At 51.3% G+C, this 16026-nt stretch overlaps 8 non-coding genes across 8 annotated transcripts; all 8 read right to left on the reverse strand.

Annotated features, from left to right (window-relative positions):
• Positions 1 to 2230: 2230 nt before the first annotated feature.
• Positions 2231 to 2303, reverse strand: trnat-ugu (transfer RNA threonine (anticodon UGU)). Its single transcript has one exon. It is a non-coding gene; the product is annotated as a tRNA-Thr (tRNA).
• A 2565-nt stretch (positions 2304 to 4868) lies between these two features.
• trnat-ugu (transfer RNA threonine (anticodon UGU)) lies at positions 4869 to 4941 on the reverse strand. The gene has a single exon. It is a non-coding gene; the product is annotated as a tRNA-Thr (tRNA).
• A 1246-nt stretch (positions 4942 to 6187) lies between these two features.
• trnat-ugu (transfer RNA threonine (anticodon UGU)) lies at positions 6188 to 6260 on the reverse strand. Its single transcript has one exon. It is a non-coding gene; the product is annotated as a tRNA-Thr (tRNA).
• Positions 6261 to 7506: 1246 nt separating this feature from the next.
• On the reverse strand, positions 7507 to 7579 carry trnat-ugu (transfer RNA threonine (anticodon UGU)). Its single transcript has one exon. It is a non-coding gene; the product is annotated as a tRNA-Thr (tRNA).
• Positions 7580 to 10142: 2563 nt separating this feature from the next.
• trnat-cgu (transfer RNA threonine (anticodon CGU)) lies at positions 10143 to 10216 on the reverse strand. Its single transcript has one exon. It is a non-coding gene; the product is annotated as a tRNA-Thr (tRNA).
• Positions 10217 to 11462: 1246 nt separating this feature from the next.
• On the reverse strand, positions 11463 to 11535 carry trnat-cgu (transfer RNA threonine (anticodon CGU)). Its single transcript has one exon. It is a non-coding gene; the product is annotated as a tRNA-Thr (tRNA).
• A 2563-nt stretch (positions 11536 to 14098) lies between these two features.
• On the reverse strand, positions 14099 to 14172 carry trnat-cgu (transfer RNA threonine (anticodon CGU)). The gene has a single exon. It is a non-coding gene; the product is annotated as a tRNA-Thr (tRNA).
• Positions 14173 to 15418: 1246 nt separating this feature from the next.
• Positions 15419 to 15491, reverse strand: trnat-cgu (transfer RNA threonine (anticodon CGU)). The gene has a single exon. It is a non-coding gene; the product is annotated as a tRNA-Thr (tRNA).
• Positions 15492 to 16026: the final 535 nt, after the last annotated feature.

Below are 16026 nucleotides of genomic sequence, written 5' to 3' on the forward strand. Positions count from 1 at the left end.
CAGTGTGGAAACAGGACCTTCAGCCCAACAAGTCCACATCGATCCTCTGAAGAGTAACCCACCCAGACCCGTTTCACTCTGAATAATGCACCTATGACTAGGGGCAATTTAGAACTTCCTGTAGAAGGGCTCATGCCCGAAACGTCGATTCTCCTGCTCCTTGGATGCTGCCTGACCTGCTGCGCTTTTCCAGCAATACATTTTCAGCTCAGCAATTTAGAATGGCCAATTCAGCCGGCCTGCACGTCTTTGGACTGTGAGAGCAAACCGGAGCAAACCCACGCAGACTCTGGGAGAATGTGCAAAGTCGACACAGACTCGATTCCCTAAAGCTGGAATCGAGCCTGGCTCCCTAGCGCTGTGAGGCAGCAGTGCGAACCACTCAGCGACTGGTTGGGCGGAATGGCCTGTTTCCAAACTGGAGGGATCCTATGCCTCTGAGATTTCTGACAATCACCGGGAGACCTAATTGGGAATTGTCATTCGCTCGCTTGGAGTGACTGAGGTCAGCGATCTCAAAGTTAAATTCGTGAACACACACAGCCCCGTTCTTTGCCTGCAGAAGAAAGAAGTTTGTGGATTTCAACTGAACGCTGTAAGTGACAAAAACAGAAGTTGCAGGAAAAGCTCAACAGGTCTGAGACGAGAAATGAGAGTCGACAGGTGTCTGTCACTTCAGGGTAATGACCCTGGTGTTTCAGACATCAATTCCCAAGCTCTTGACAAAAACAGCAGCTATCAGTCCAACAAGGTTATTCAGGAGCGCGACTCGTTCATTTGGTGATTGCGGGTGAACGCCGTAGCTTCCAAATAAGCCGGTTAGACGACAAGCTGGCGTTGAGCTTGAACATAGCATCCTACAGTCTCATGCCAAGCGTTGAAACTGAGTGGGCGCTGGAGACATGGCTGAGAGGCCCCAGTGAGATTTGAACTCACGAACCCTAGTTTACAAGACCAGTGCTCTAACCGCTGAGCTATGGAGCCGGGTGGTCCGGCGCACTGCACTGGATTGGTTAACACTGGCTGACTCAAGTACTTGGGACACAGGTTTCAATCGACTCTCGCCTCACCGTCTGTACAGTTTGAACATTCTGCCCGTGTGTGCGTGGGTTTGCTCCGGCTGCTCCGGTTACCGCTCTCAGTCCAAAGATGTGTAGCTTCTGCGGGATTGGCCATGCTTCATTGTCCCATTGTGTACGGTGATAGTGCGGGCCCGGTGGATTCGTCAGCATTAAATGTGGAATGATGCGGAATGGGTCTGGGTCGATTGCTCTCTGCAGGGTCGGTGTGGACGAGATTAGAATAAATTAGATTGGCTACAGTGTGGAAACAGGACCTTCAGCCCAACAAGTCCACATCGATCCTCTGAAGAGTAACCCACCCAGACCCGTTTCACTCTGAATAATGCACCTATGACTAGGGGCAATTTAGAACTTCCTGTAGAAGGGCTCATGCCCGAAACGTCGATTCTCCTGCTCCTTGGATGCTGCCTGACCTGCTGCGCTTTTCCAGCAATACATTTTCAGCTCAGCAATTTAGAATGGCCAATTCAGCCGGCCTGCACGTCTTTGGACTGTGAGAGCAAACCGGAGCAAACCCACGCAGACTCTGGGAGAATGTGCAAAGTCGACACAGACTCGATTCCCTAAAGCTGGAATCGAGCCTGGCTCCCTAGCGCTGTGAGGCAGCAGTGCGAACCACTCAGCGACTGGTTGGGCGGAATGGCCTGTTTCCAAACTGGAGGGATCCTATGCCTCTGAGATTTCTGACAATCACCGGGAGACCTAATTGGGAATTGTCATTCGCTCGCTTGGAGTGACTGAGGTCAGCGATCTCAAAGTTAAATTCGTGAACACACACAGCCCCGTTCTTTGCCTGCAGAAGAAAGAAGTTTGTGGATTTCAACTGAACGCTGTAAGTGACAAAAACAGAAGTTGCAGGAAAAGCTCAACAGGTCTGAGACGAGAAATGAGAGTCGACAGGTGTCTGTCACTTCAGGGTAATGACCCTGGTGTTTCAGACATCAATTCCCAAGCTCTTGACAAAAACAGCAGCTATCAGTCCAACAAGGTTATTCAGGAGCGCGACTCGTTCATTTGGTGATTGCGGGTGAACGCCGTAGCTTCCAAATAAGCCGGTTAGACGACAAGCTGGCGTTGAGCTTGAACATAGCATCCTACAGTCTCATGCCAAGCGTTGAAACTGAGTGGGCGCTGGAGACATGGCTGAGAGGCCCCAGTGAGATTTGAACTCACGACCCCTAGTTTACAAGACCAGTGCTCTAACCGCTGAGCTATGGAGCCGGGTGGTCCGGCGCACTGCACTGGATTGGTTAACACTGGCTGACTCAAGTACTTGGGACACAGGTTTCAATCGACTCTCGCCTCACCGTCTGTACAGTTTGAACATTCTGCCCGTGTGTGCGTGGGTTTGCTCCGGCTGCTCCGGTTACCGCTCTCAGTCCAAAGATGTGTAGCTTCTGCGGGATTGGCCATGCTTCATTGTCCCATTGTGTACGGTGATAGTGCGGGCCCGGTGGATTCGTCAGCATTAAATGTGGAATGATGCGGAATGGGTCTGGGTCGATTGCTCTCTGCAGGGTCGGTGTGGACGAGATTAGAATAAATTAGATTGGCTACAGTGTGGAAACAGGACCTTCAGCCCAACAAGTCCACATCGATCCTCTGAAGAGTAACCCACCCAGACCCGTTTCACTCTGAATAATGCACCTATGACTAGGGGCAATTTAGAACTTCCTGTAGAAGGGCTCATGCCCGAAACGTCGATTCTCCTGCTCCTTGGATGCTGCCTGACCTGCTGCGCTTTTCCAGCAATACATTTTCAGCTCAGCAATTTAGAATGGCCAATTCAGCCGGCCTGCACGTCTTTGGACTGTGAGAGCAAACCGGAGCAAACCCACGCAGACTCTGGGAGAATGTGCAAAGTCGACACAGACTCGATTCCCTAAAGCTGGAATCGAGCCTGGCTCCCTAGCGCTGTGAGGCAGCAGTGCGAACCACTCAGCGACTGGTTGGGCGGAATGGCCTGTTTCCAAACTGGAGGGATCCTATGCCTCTGAGATTTCTGACAATCACCGGGAGACCTAATTGGGAATTGTCATTCGCTCGCTTGGAGTGACTGAGGTCAGCGATCTCAAAGTTAAATTCGTGAACACACACAGCCCCGTTCTTTGCCTGCAGAAGAAAGAAGTTTGTGGATTTCAACTGAACGCTGTAAGTGACAAAAACAGAAGTTGCAGGAAAAGCTCAACAGGTCTGAGACGAGAAATGAGAGTCGACAGGTGTCTGTCACTTCAGGGTAATGACCCTGGTGTTTCAGACATCAATTCCCAAGCTCTTGACAAAAACAGCAGCTATCAGTCCAACAAGGTTATTCAGGAGCGCGACTCGTTCATTTGGTGATTGCGGGTGAACGCCGTAGCTTCCAAATAAGCCGGTTAGACGACAAGCTGGCGTTGAGCTTGAACATAGCATCCTACAGTCTCATGCCAAGCGTTGAAACTGAGTGGGCGCTGGAGACATGGCTGAGAGGCCCCAGTGAGATTTGAACTCACGAACCCTAGTTTACAAGACCAGTGCTCTAACCGCTGAGCTATGGAGCCGGGTGGTCCGGCGCACTGCACTGGATTGGTTAACACTGGCTGACTCAAGTACTTGGGACACAGGTTTCAATCGACTCTCGCCTCACCGTCTGTACAGTTTGAACATTCTGCCCGTGTGTGCGTGGGTTTGCTCCGGCTGCTCCGGTTACCGCTCTCAGTCCAAAGATGTGTAGCTTCTGCGGGATTGGCCATGCTTCATTGTCCCATTGTGTACGGTGATAGTGCGGGCCCGGTGGATTCGTCAGCATTAAATGTGGAATGATGCGGAATGGGTCTGGGTCGATTGCTCTCTGCAGGGTCGGTGTGGACGAGATTAGAATAAATTAGATTGGCTACAGTGTGGAAACAGGACCTTCAGCCCAACAAGTCCACATCGATCCTCTGAAGAGTAACCCACCCAGACCCGTTTCACTCTGAATAATGCACCTATGACTAGGGGCAATTTAGAACTTCCTGTAGAAGGGCTCATGCCCGAAACGTCGATTCTCCTGCTCCTTGGATGCTGCCTGACCTGCTGCGCTTTTCCAGCAATACATTTTCAGCTCAGCAATTTAGAATGGCCAATTCAGCCGGCCTGCACGTCTTTGGACTGTGAGAGCAAACCGGAGCAAACCCACGCAGACTCTGGGAGAATGTGCAAAGTCGACACAGACTCGATTCCCTAAAGCTGGAATCGAGCCTGGCTCCCTAGCGCTGTGAGGCAGCAGTGCGAACCACTCAGCGACTGGTTGGGCGGAATGGCCTGTTTCCAAACTGGAGGGATCCTATGCCTCTGAGATTTCTGACAATCACCGGGAGACCTAATTGGGAATTGTCATTCGCTCGCTTGGAGTGACTGAGGTCAGCGATCTCAAAGTTAAATTCGTGAACACACACAGCCCCGTTCTTTGCCTGCAGAAGAAAGAAGTTTGTGGATTTCAACTGAACGCTGTAAGTGACAAAAACAGAAGTTGCAGGAAAAGCTCAACAGGTCTGAGACGAGAAATGAGAGTCGACAGGTGTCTGTCACTTCAGGGTAATGTCCCTGGTGTTTCAGACATCAATTCCCAAGCTCTTGACAAAAACAGCAGCTATCAGTCCAACAGGGTTATTCAGGAGCGCGACTCGTTCATTTGATGATTGCGGGTGAACGCCGTAGCTTCCAAATAAGCCGGTTAGACGACAAGCTGGCGTTGAGCTTGAACATAGCATCCTATAGTCTCATGCCAAGCGTTGAAACTGAGTGGGCGCTGGAGACATGGCTGAGAGGCCCCAGTGAGATTTGAACTCACGACCCCTGGTTTACAAGACCAGTGCTCTAACCGCTGAGCTATGGAGCCGGGTGATCCGGCGAAATGCGCTGGATTGGTTAACACTGGCTGACTCAAATACATGGGACGCAGGTTTCAATCGACCCCCGCCTCACCGTCTGTACAGTTTGAACATTCTGCCCGTGTGTGCGTGGGTTTGCTCCGGCTGCTCCGGTTACCGCTCTCAGTCCAAAGATGTGTAGCTTCTGCGGGATTGGCCATGCTTCATTGTCCCATTGTGTACGGTGATAGTGCGGGCCCGGTGGATTCGTCAGCATTAAATGTGGAATGATGCGGAATGGGTCTGGGTCGATTGCTCTCTGCAGGGTCGGTGTGGACGAGATTAGAATAAATTAGATTGGCTACAGTGTGGAAACAGGACCTTCAGCCCAACAAGTCCACATCGATCCTCTGAAGAGTAACCCACCCAGACCCGTTTCACTCTGAATAATGCACCTATGACTAGGGGCAATTTAGAACTTCCTGTAGAAGGGCTCATTCCCGAAACGTCGATTCTCCTGCTCCTTGGATGCTGCCTGACCTGCTGCGCTTTTCCAGCAATACATTTTCAGCTCAGCAATTTAGAATGGCCAATTCAGCCGGCCTGCACGTCTTTGGACTGTGAGAGCAAACCGGAGCAAACCCACGCAGACTCTGGGAGAATGTGCAAAGTCGACACAGACTCGATTCCCTAAAGCTGGAATCGAGCCTGGCTCCCTAGCGCTGTGAGGCAGCAGTGCGAACCACTCAGCGACTGGTTGGGCGGAATGGCCTGTTTCCAAACTGGAGGGATCCTATGCCTCTGAGATTTCTGACAATCACCGGGAGACCTAATTGGGAATTGTCATTCGCTCGCTTGGAGTGACTGAGGTCAGCGATCTCAAAGTTAAATTCGTGAACACACACAGCCCCGTTCTTTGCCTGCAGAAGAAAGAAGTTTGTGGATTTCAACTGAACGCTGTAAGTGACAAAAACAGAAGTTGCAGGAAAAGCTCAACAGGTCTGAGACGAGAAATGAGAGTCGACAGGTGTCTGTCACTTCAGGGTAATGTCCCTGGTGTTTCAGACATCAATTCCCAAGCTCTTGACAAAAACAGCAGCTATCAGTCCAACAGGGTTATTCAGGAGCGCGACTCGTTCATTTGATGATTGCGGGTGAACGCCGTAGCTTCCAAATAAGCCGGTTAGACGACAAGCTGGCGTTGAGCTTGAACATAGCATCCTATAGTCTCATGCCAAGCGTTGAAACTGAGTGGGCGCTGGAGACATGGCTGAGAGGCCCCAGTGAGATTTGAACTCACGACCCCTGGTTTACAAGACCAGTGCTCTAACCGCTGAGCTATGGAGCCGGGTGATCCGGCGAAATGCGCTGGATTGGTTAACACTGGCTGACTCAAATACATGGGACGCAGGTTTCAATCGACCCCCGCCTCACCGTCTGTACAGTTTGAACATTCTGCCCGTGTGTGCGTGGGTTTGCTCCGGCTGCTCCGGTTACCGCTCTCAGTCCAAAGATGTGTAGCTTCTGCGGGATTGGCCATGCTTCATTGTCCCATTGTGTACGGTGATAGTGCGGGCCCGGTGGATTCGTCAGCATTAAATGTGGAATGATGCGGAATGGGTCTGGGTCGATTGCTCTCTGCAGGGTCGGTGTGGACGAGATTAGAATAAATTAGATTGGCTACAGTGTGGAAACAGGACCTTCAGCCCAACAAGTCCACATCGATCCTCTGAAGAGTAACCCACCCAGACCCGTTTCACTCTGAATAATGCACCTATGACTAGGGGCAATTTAGAACTTCCTGTAGAAGGGCTCATTCCCGAAACGTCGATTCTCCTGCTCCTTGGATGCTGCCTGACCTGCTGCGCTTTTCCAGCAATACATTTTCAGCTCAGCAATTTAGAATGGCCAATTCAGCCGGCCTGCACGTCTTTGGACTGTGAGAGCAAACCGGAGCAAACCCACGCAGACTCTGGGAGAATGTGCAAAGTCGACACAGACTCGATTCCCTAAAGCTGGAATCGAGCCTGGCTCCCTAGCGCTGTGAGGCAGCAGTGCGAACCACTCAGCGACTGGTTGGGCGGAATGGCCTGTTTCCAAACTGGAGGGATCCTATGCCTCTGAGATTTCTGACAATCACCGGGAGACCTAATTGGGAATTGTCATTCGCTCGCTTGGAGTGACTGAGGTCAGCGATCTCAAAGTTAAATTCGTGAACACACACAGCCCCGTTCTTTGCCTGCAGAAGAAAGAAGTTTGTGGATTTCAACTGAACGCTGTAAGTGACAAAAACAGAAGTTGCAGGAAAAGCTCAACAGGTCTGAGACGAGAAATGAGAGTCGACAGGTGTCTGTCACTTCAGGGTAATGACCCTGGTGTTTCAGACATCAATTCCCAAGCTCTTGACAAAAACAGCAGCTATCAGTCCAACAAGGTTATTCAGGAGCGCGACTCGTTCATTTGGTGATTGCGGGTGAACGCCGTAGCTTCCAAATAAGCCGGTTAGACGACAAGCTGGCGTTGAGCTTGAACATAGCATCCTATAGTCTCATGCCAAGCGTTGAAACTGAGTGCGCGCTGGAGACATGGCTGAGAGGCCCCAGTGAGATTTGAACTCACGACCCCTGGTTTACAAGACCAGTGCTCTAACCGCTGAGCTATGGAGCCGGGTGATCCGGCGAAATGCGCTGGATTGGTTAACACTGGCTGACTCAAATACATGGGACGCAGGTTTCAATCGACTCTCGCCTCACCGTCTGTCCAGTTTGAACATTCTGCCCGTGTGTGCGTGGGTTTGCTCCGGCTGCTCCGGTTACCGCTCTCAGTCCAAAGATGTGTAGCTTCTGCGGGATTGGCCATGCTTCATTGTCCCATTGTGTACGGTGATAGTGCGGGCCCGGTGGATTCGTCAGCATTAAATGTGGAATGATGCGGAATGGGTCTGGGTCGATTGCTCTCTGCACGGTCGGTGTGGACGAGATTAGAATAAATTAGATTGGCTACAGTGTGGAAACAGGACCTTCAGCCCAACAAGTCCACATCGATCCTCTGAAGAGTAACCCACCCAGACCCGTTTCACTCTGAATAATGCACCTATGACTAGGGGCAATTTAGAACTTCCTGTAGAAGGGCTCATGCCCGAAACGTCGATTCTCCTGCTCCTTGGATGCTGCCTGACCTGCTGCGCTTTTCCAGCAATACATTTTCAGCTCAGCAATTGAGAATGGCCAATTCAGCCGGCCTGCACGTCTTTGGACTGTGAGAGCAAACCGGAGCAAACCCACGCAGACTCTGGGAGAATGTGCAAAGTCGACACAGACTCGATTCCCTAAAGCTGGAATCGAGCCTGGCTCCCTAGCGCTGTGAGGCAGCAGTGCGAACCACTCAGCGACTGGTTGGGCGGAATGGCCTGTTTCCAAACTGGAGGGATCCTATGCCTCTGAGATTTCTGACAATCACCGGGAGACCTAATTGGGAATTGTCATTCGCTCGCTTGGAGTGACTGAGGTCAGCGATCTCAAAGTTAAATCCGTGAACACACACAGCCCCGTTCTTTGCCTGCAGAAGAAAGAAGTTTGTGGATTTCAACTGAACGCTGTAAGTGACAAAAACAGAAGTTGCAGGAAAAGCTCAACAGGTCTGAGACGAGAAATGAGAGTCGACAGGTGTCTGTCACTTCAGGGTAATGACCCTGGTGTTTCAGACATCAATTCCCAAGCTCTTGACAAAAACAGCAGCTATCAGTCCAACAGGGTTATTCAGGAGCGCGACTCGTTCATTTGGTGATTGCGGGTGAACGCCGTAGCTTCCAAATAAGCCGGTTAGACGACAAGCTGGCGTTGAGCTTGAACATAGCATCCTACAGTCTCATGCCAAGCGCTGAAACTGAGTGGGCGCTGGAGACATGGCTGAGAGGCCCCAGTGAGATTTGAACTCACGACCCCTGGTTTACAAGACCAGTGCTCTAACCGCTGTGCTATGGAGCCGGGTGGCCCGGCGCACTGCACTGGATTGGTTAACACTGGCTGACTCAAGTACTTGGGACACAGGTTTCAATCGACTCTCGCCTCACCGTCTGTACAGTTTGAACATTCTGCCCGTGTGTGCGTGGGTTTGCTCCGGCTGCTCCGGTTACCGCTCTCAGTCCAAAGATGTGTAGCTTCAGCGGGATTGGCCATGCTTCATTGTCCCATTGTGTACGGTGATAGTGCGGGCCCGGTGGATTCGTCAGCATTAAATGTGGAATGATGCGGAATGGTTCTGGGTCGATTGCTCTCTGCAGGGTCGGTGTGGACGAGATTAGAATAAATTAGATTGGCTACAGTGTGGAAACAGGACCTTCAGCCCAACAAGTCCACATCGATCCTCTGAAGAGTAACCCACCCAGACCCGTTTCACTCTGAATAATGCACCTATGACTAGGGGCAATTTAGAACTTCCTGCAGAAGGACTCATGCCCGAAACGTCGATTCTCCTGCTCCTTGGATGCTGCCTGACCTGCTGCGCTTTTCCAGCAATACATTTTCAGCTCAGCATTTTAGAATGGCCAATTCACCCGGCCTGCACGTCTTTGGACTGTGAGAGCAAACCGGAGCAAACCCACGCAGACTCTGGGAGAATGTGCAAAGTCGACACAGACTCGATTCCCTAAAGCTGGAATCGAGCCTGGCTCCCTAGCGCTGTGAGGCAGCAGTGCGAACCACTGAGCGACTGGTTGGGCGGAATGGCCTGTTTCCAAACTGGAGGGATCCTGTGCCTCTGAGATTTCTGACAATCACCGGGAGACCTAATTGGGAATTGTCATTCGCTCGCTTGGAGTGACTGAGGTCAGCGATCTCAAAGTTAAATCCGTGAACACACACAGCCCCGTTCTTTGCCTGCAAAAAAGAAGTTTGTGGATTTCAACTGAACGCTGTCAGTGACAAAAACAGAAATTGCAGGAAAAGCTCAACAGGTCTGAGACGAGAAATGAGAGTCGACAGGTGTCTGTCACTTCAGGGTAATGACCCTGGTGTTTCAGACAACAATTCCCAAGCTCTTGACAAAAACTGCAGCTATCAGTCCAACAGGGTGATTCAGGAGCGCGACTCGTTCATTTGGTGGTTGTGGGTGAACGCCGTAGCTTCCAAATAAGCCGGTTAGACGACAAGCTGGCGTTGAGCTTGAACATAGCATCCTTCAGTCTCATGCCAAGCGTTGAAACTGAGTGGGCGCTGGAAACATGGCTGAGAGGCCCCAGTAAGATTTGAACTCACGACTTGTTGGTTTACGAGACCAGCGCTCTAACCGCTGAGCTATGGAGCCGGGTGGCGCAGCCCACTGCACTGGATTGGTTAACACTGGCTGACTCAAATCCTTGGGACACAGGTTTCAATCGACTCTCGCGTCACCGTCTGTCCAGTTTGAACATTCTGCCCGTGTGTGCGTGGGTTTGCTCCGGCTGCTCCGGTTACCGCTCTCAGTCCAAAGATGTGTAGCTTCTGCGGGATTGGCCATGCTTCATTGTCCCATTGTGTACGGTGATAGTGCGGGCCCGGTGGATTCGTCAGCATTAAATGTGGAATGATGCGGAATGGGTCTGGGTCGATTGCTCTCTGCACGGTCGGTGTGGACGAGATTAGAATAAATTAGATTGGCTACAGTGTGGAAACAGGACCTTCAGCCCAACAAGTCCACATCGATCCTCTGAAGAGTAACCCACCCAGACCCGTTTCACTCTGAATAATGCACCTATGACTAGGGGCAATTTAGAACTTCCTGTAGAAGGGCTCATGCCCGAAACGTCGATTCTCCTGCTCCTTGGATGCTGCCTGACCTGCTGCGCTTTTCCAGCAATACATTTTCAGCTCAGCAATTTAGAATGGCCAATTCAGCCGGCCTGCACGTCTTTGGACTGTGAGAGCAAACCGGAGCAAACCCACGCAGACTCTGGGAGAATGTGCAAAGTCGACACAGACTCGATTCCCTAAAGCTGGAATCGAGCCTGGCTCCCTAGCGCTGTGAGGCAGCAGTGCGAACCACTCAGCGACTGGTTGGGCGGAATGGCCTGTTTCCAAACTGGAGGGATCCTATGCCTCTGAGATTTCTGACAATCACCGGGAGACCTAATTGGGAATTGTCATTCGCTCGCTTGGAGTGACTGAGGTCAGCGATCTCAAAGTTAAATCCGTGAACACACACAGCCCCGTTCTTTGCCTGCAGAAAAAAGAAGTTTGTGGATTTCAACTGAACGCTGTAAGTGAGAAAAACAGAAGTTGCAGGAAAAGCTCAACAGGTCTGAGACGAGAAATGAGAGGCGACAGGTGTCTGTCACTTCAGGGTAATGACCCTGGAGTTTCAGACAACAATTCCCAAGCTCTTGACAAAAACTGCAGCTATCAGTCCAACAGGGTTATTCAGGAGCGCGACTCGTTCATTTGGTGGTTGTGGGTGAACGCCGTAGCTTCCAAAAAAGCCGGTTACACGACAAGCTGGCGTTGAGCTTGAACATAGCATCCTTCAGTCTCATGCCAAGCGTTGAAACTGAGTGGGCGCTGGAAACATGGCTGAGAGGCCCCAGTGAGATTTGAACTCACGACTTCTGGTTTACGAGACCAGCGCTCTAACCGCTGAGCTATGGAGCCGGGAGGGCGGGCGCACTGCACTGGATTGGTTAACACTGGCTGACTCAAATACTTGGGACACAGGTTTCAATCGACTCTCGCGTCACCGTCTGTCCAGTTTGAACATTCTGCCCGTGTGTGCGTGGGTTTGCTCCGGCTGCTCCGGTTACCGCTCTCAGTCCAAAGATGTGTAGCTTCTGCGGGATTGGCCATGCTTCATTGTCCCATTGTGTACGGTGATAGTGCGGGCCCGGTGGATTCGTCAGCATTAAATGTGGAATGATGCGGAATGGGTCTGGGTCGATTGCTCTCTGCACGGTCGGTGTGGACGAGATTAGAATAAATTAGATTGGCTACAGTGTGGAAACAGGACCTTCAGCCCAACAAGTCCACATCGATCCTCTGAAGAGTAACCCACCCAGACCCGTTTCACTCTGAATAATGCACCTATGACTAGGGGCAATTTAGAACTTCCTGTAGAAGGGCTCATGCCCGAAACGTCGATTCTCCTGCTCCTTGGATGCTGCCTGACCTGCTGCGCTTTTCCAGCAATACATTTTCAGCTCAGCAATTGAGAATGGCCAATTCAGCCGGCCTGCACGTCTTTGGACTGTGAGAGCAAACCGGAGCAAACCCACGCAGACTCTGGGAGAATGTGCAAAGTCGACACAGACTCGATTCCCTAAAGCTGGAATCGAGCCTGGCTCCCTAGCGCTGTGAGGCAGCAGTGCGAACCACTCAGCGACTGGTTGGGCGGAATGGCCTGTTTCCAAACTGGAGGGATCCTATGCCTCTGAGATTTCTGACAATCACCGGGAGACCTAATTGGGAATTGTCATTCGCTCGCTTGGAGTGACTGAGGTCAGCGATCTCAAAGTTAAATCCGTGAACACACACAGCCCCGTTCTTTGCCTGCAGAAGAAAGAAGTTTGTGGATTTCAACTGAACGCTGTAAGTGACAAAAACAGAAGTTGCAGGAAAAGCTCAACAGGTCTGAGACGAGAAATGAGAGTCGACAGGTGTCTGTCACTTCAGGGTAATGACCCTGGTGTTTCAGACATCAATTCCCAAGCTCTTGACAAAAACAGCAGCTATCAGTCCAACAGGGTTATTCAGGAGCGCGACTCGTTCATTTGGTGATTGCGGGTGAACGCCGTAGCTTCCAAATAAGCCGGTTAGACGACAAGCTGGCGTTGAGCTTGAACATAGCATCCTACAGTCTCATGCCAAGCGCTGAAACTGAGTGGGCGCTGGAGACATGGCTGAGAGGCCCCAGTGAGATTTGAACTCACGACCCCTGGTTTACAAGACCAGTGCTCTAACCGCTGTGCTATGGAGCCGGGTGGCCCGGCGCACTGCACTGGATTGGTTAACACTGGCTGACTCAAGTACTTGGGACACAGGTTTCAATCGACTCTCGCCTCACCGTCTGTACAGTTTGAACATTCTGCCCGTGTGTGCGTGGGTTTGCTCCGGCTGCTCCGGTTACCGCTCTCAGTCCAAAGATGTGTAGCTTCAGCGGGATTGGCCATGCTTCATTGTCCCATTGTGTACGGTGATAGTGCGGGCCCGGTGGATTCGTCAGCATTAAATGTGGAATGATGCGGAATGGTTCTGGGTCGATTGCTCTCTGCAGGGTCGGTGTGGACGAGATTAGAATAAATTAGATTGGCTACAGTGTGGAAACAGGACCTTCAGCCCAACAAGTCCACATCGATCCTCTGAAGAGTAACCCACCCAGACCCGTTTCACTCTGAATAATGCACCTATGACTAGGGGCAATTTAGAACTTCCTGCAGAAGGACTCATGCCCGAAACGTCGATTCTCCTGCTCCTTGGATGCTGCCTGACCTGCTGCGCTTTTCCAGCAATACATTTTCAGCTCAGCATTTTAGAATGGCCAATTCACCCGGCCTGCACGTCTTTGGACTGTGAGAGCAAACCGGAGCAAACCCACGCAGACTCTGGGAGAATGTGCAAAGTCGACACAGACTCGATTCCCTAAAGCTGGAATCGAGCCTGGCTCCCTAGCGCTGTGAGGCAGCAGTGCGAACCACTGAGCGACTGGTTGGGCGGAATGGCCTGTTTCCAAACTGGAGGGATCCTGTGCCTCTGAGATTTCTGACAATCACCGGGAGACCTAATTGGGAATTGTCATTCGCTCGCTTGGAGTGACTGAGGTCAGCGATCTCAAAGTTAAATCCGTGAACACACACAGCCCCGTTCTTTGCCTGCAAAAAAGAAGTTTGTGGATTTCAACTGAACGCTGTCAGTGACAAAAACAGAAATTGCAGGAAAAGCTCAACAGGTCTGAGACGAGAAATGAGAGTCGACAGGTGTCTGTCACTTCAGGGTAATGACCCTGGTGTTTCAGACAACAATTCCCAAGCTCTTGACAAAAACTGCAGCTATCAGTCCAACAGGGTGATTCAGGAGCGCGACTCGTTCATTTGGTGGTTGTGGGTGAACGCCGTAGCTTCCAAATAAGCCGGTTAGACGACAAGCTGGCGTTGAGCTTGAACATAGCATCCTTCAGTCTCATGCCAAGCGTTGAAACTGAGTGGGCGCTGGAAACATGGCTGAGAGGCCCCAGTAAGATTTGAACTCACGACTTGTTGGTTTACGAGACCAGCGCTCTAACCGCTGAGCTATGGAGCCGGGTGGCGCAGCCCACTGCACTGGATTGGTTAACACTGGCTGACTCAAATCCTTGGGACACAGGTTTCAATCGACTCTCGCGTCACCGTCTGTCCAGTTTGAACATTCTGCCCGTGTGTGCGTGGGTTTGCTCCGGCTGCTCCGGTTACCGCTCTCAGTCCAAAGATGTGTAGCTTCTGCGGGATTGGCCATGCTTCATTGTCCCATTGTGTACGGTGATAGTGCGGGCCCGGTGGATTCGTCAGCATTAAATGTGGAATGATGCGGAATGGGTCTGGGTCGATTGCTCTCTGCACGGTCGGTGTGGACGAGATTAGAATAAATTAGATTGGCTACAGTGTGGAAACAGGACCTTCAGCCCAACAAGTCCACATCGATCCTCTGAAGAGTAACCCACCCAGACCCGTTTCACTCTGAATAATGCACCTATGACTAGGGGCAATTTAGAACTTCCTGTAGAAGGGCTCATGCCCGAAACGTCGATTCTCCTGCTCCTTGGATGCTGCCTGACCTGCTGCGCTTTTCCAGCAATACATTTTCAGCTCAGCAATTTAGAATGGCCAATTCAGCCGGCCTGCACGTCTTTGGACTGTGAGAGCAAACCGGAGCAAACCCACGCAGACTCTGGGAGAATGTGCAAAGTCGACACAGACTCGATTCCCTAAAGCTGGAATCGAGCCTGGCTCCCTAGCGCTGTGAGGCAGCAGTGCGAACCACTCAGCGACTGGTTGGGCGGAATGGCCTGTTTCCAAACTGGAGGGATCCTATGCCTCTGAGATTTCTGACAATCACCGGGAGACCTAATTGGGAATTGTCATTCGCTCGCTTGGAGTGACTGAGGTCAGCGATCTCAAAGTTAAATCCGTGAACACACACAGCCCCGTTCTTTGCCTGCAGAAAAAAGAAGTTTGTGGATTTCAACTGAACGCTGTAAGTGAGAAAAACAGAAGTTGCAGGAAAAGCTCAACAGGTCTGAGACGAGAAATGAGAGGCGACAGGTGTCTGTCACTTCAGGGTAATGACCCTGGAGTTTCAGACAACAATTCCCAAGCTCTTGACAAAAACTGCAGCTATCAGTCCAACAGGGTTATTCAGGAGCGCGACTCGTTCATTTGGTGGTTGTGGGTGAACGCCGTAGCTTCCAAAAAAGCCGGTTACACGACAAGCTGGCGTTGAGCTTGAACATAGCATCCTTCAGTCTCATGCCAAGCGTTGAAACTGAGTGGGCGCTGGAAACATGGCTGAGAGGCCCCAGTGAGATTTGAACTCACGACTTCTGGTTTACGAGACCAGCGCTCTAACCGCTGAGCTATGGAGCCGGGAGGGCGGGCGCACTGCACTGGATTGGTTAACACTGGCTGACTCAAATACTTGGGACACAGGTTTCAATCGACTCTCGCGTCACCGTCTGTCCAGTTTGAACATTCTGCCCGTGTGTGCGTGGGTTTGCTCCGGCTGCTCCGGTTACCGCTCTCAGTCCAAAGATGTGTAGCTTCTGCGGGATTGGCCATGCTTCATTGTCCCATTGTGTACGGTGATAGTGCGGGCCCGGTGGATTCGTCAGCATTAAATGTAGAATGATGCGGAATGGGTCTGGGTCGATTGCTCTCTGCAGGGTCGGTGTGGACGAGATTAGAATAAATTAGATTGGCTACAGTGTGGAAACAGGACCTTCAGCCCAACAAGTCCACATCGATCCTCTGAAGACTAACCCACCCAGACCCGTTTCTCTCTGAATAATGCACCTATGACTAGGGGCAATTTAGAACTTCCTGTAGAAGGACTCATGCCCGAAACGTCGATTCTCCTGCTCCTTGGATGCTGCCTGACCTGCTGCGCTTTTCCAGCAATACA

The sequence above is a fragment of the Chiloscyllium plagiosum genome, unplaced genomic scaffold (genome assembly GCF_037043375.1).
Source record: "Chiloscyllium plagiosum isolate Xiang-an unplaced genomic scaffold, Cpla_swu_hap1 HiC_scaffold_38, whole genome shotgun sequence".
In the NCBI taxonomy this organism is placed as follows: Eukaryota; Metazoa; Chordata; class Chondrichthyes; order Orectolobiformes; family Hemiscylliidae; genus Chiloscyllium; species Chiloscyllium plagiosum.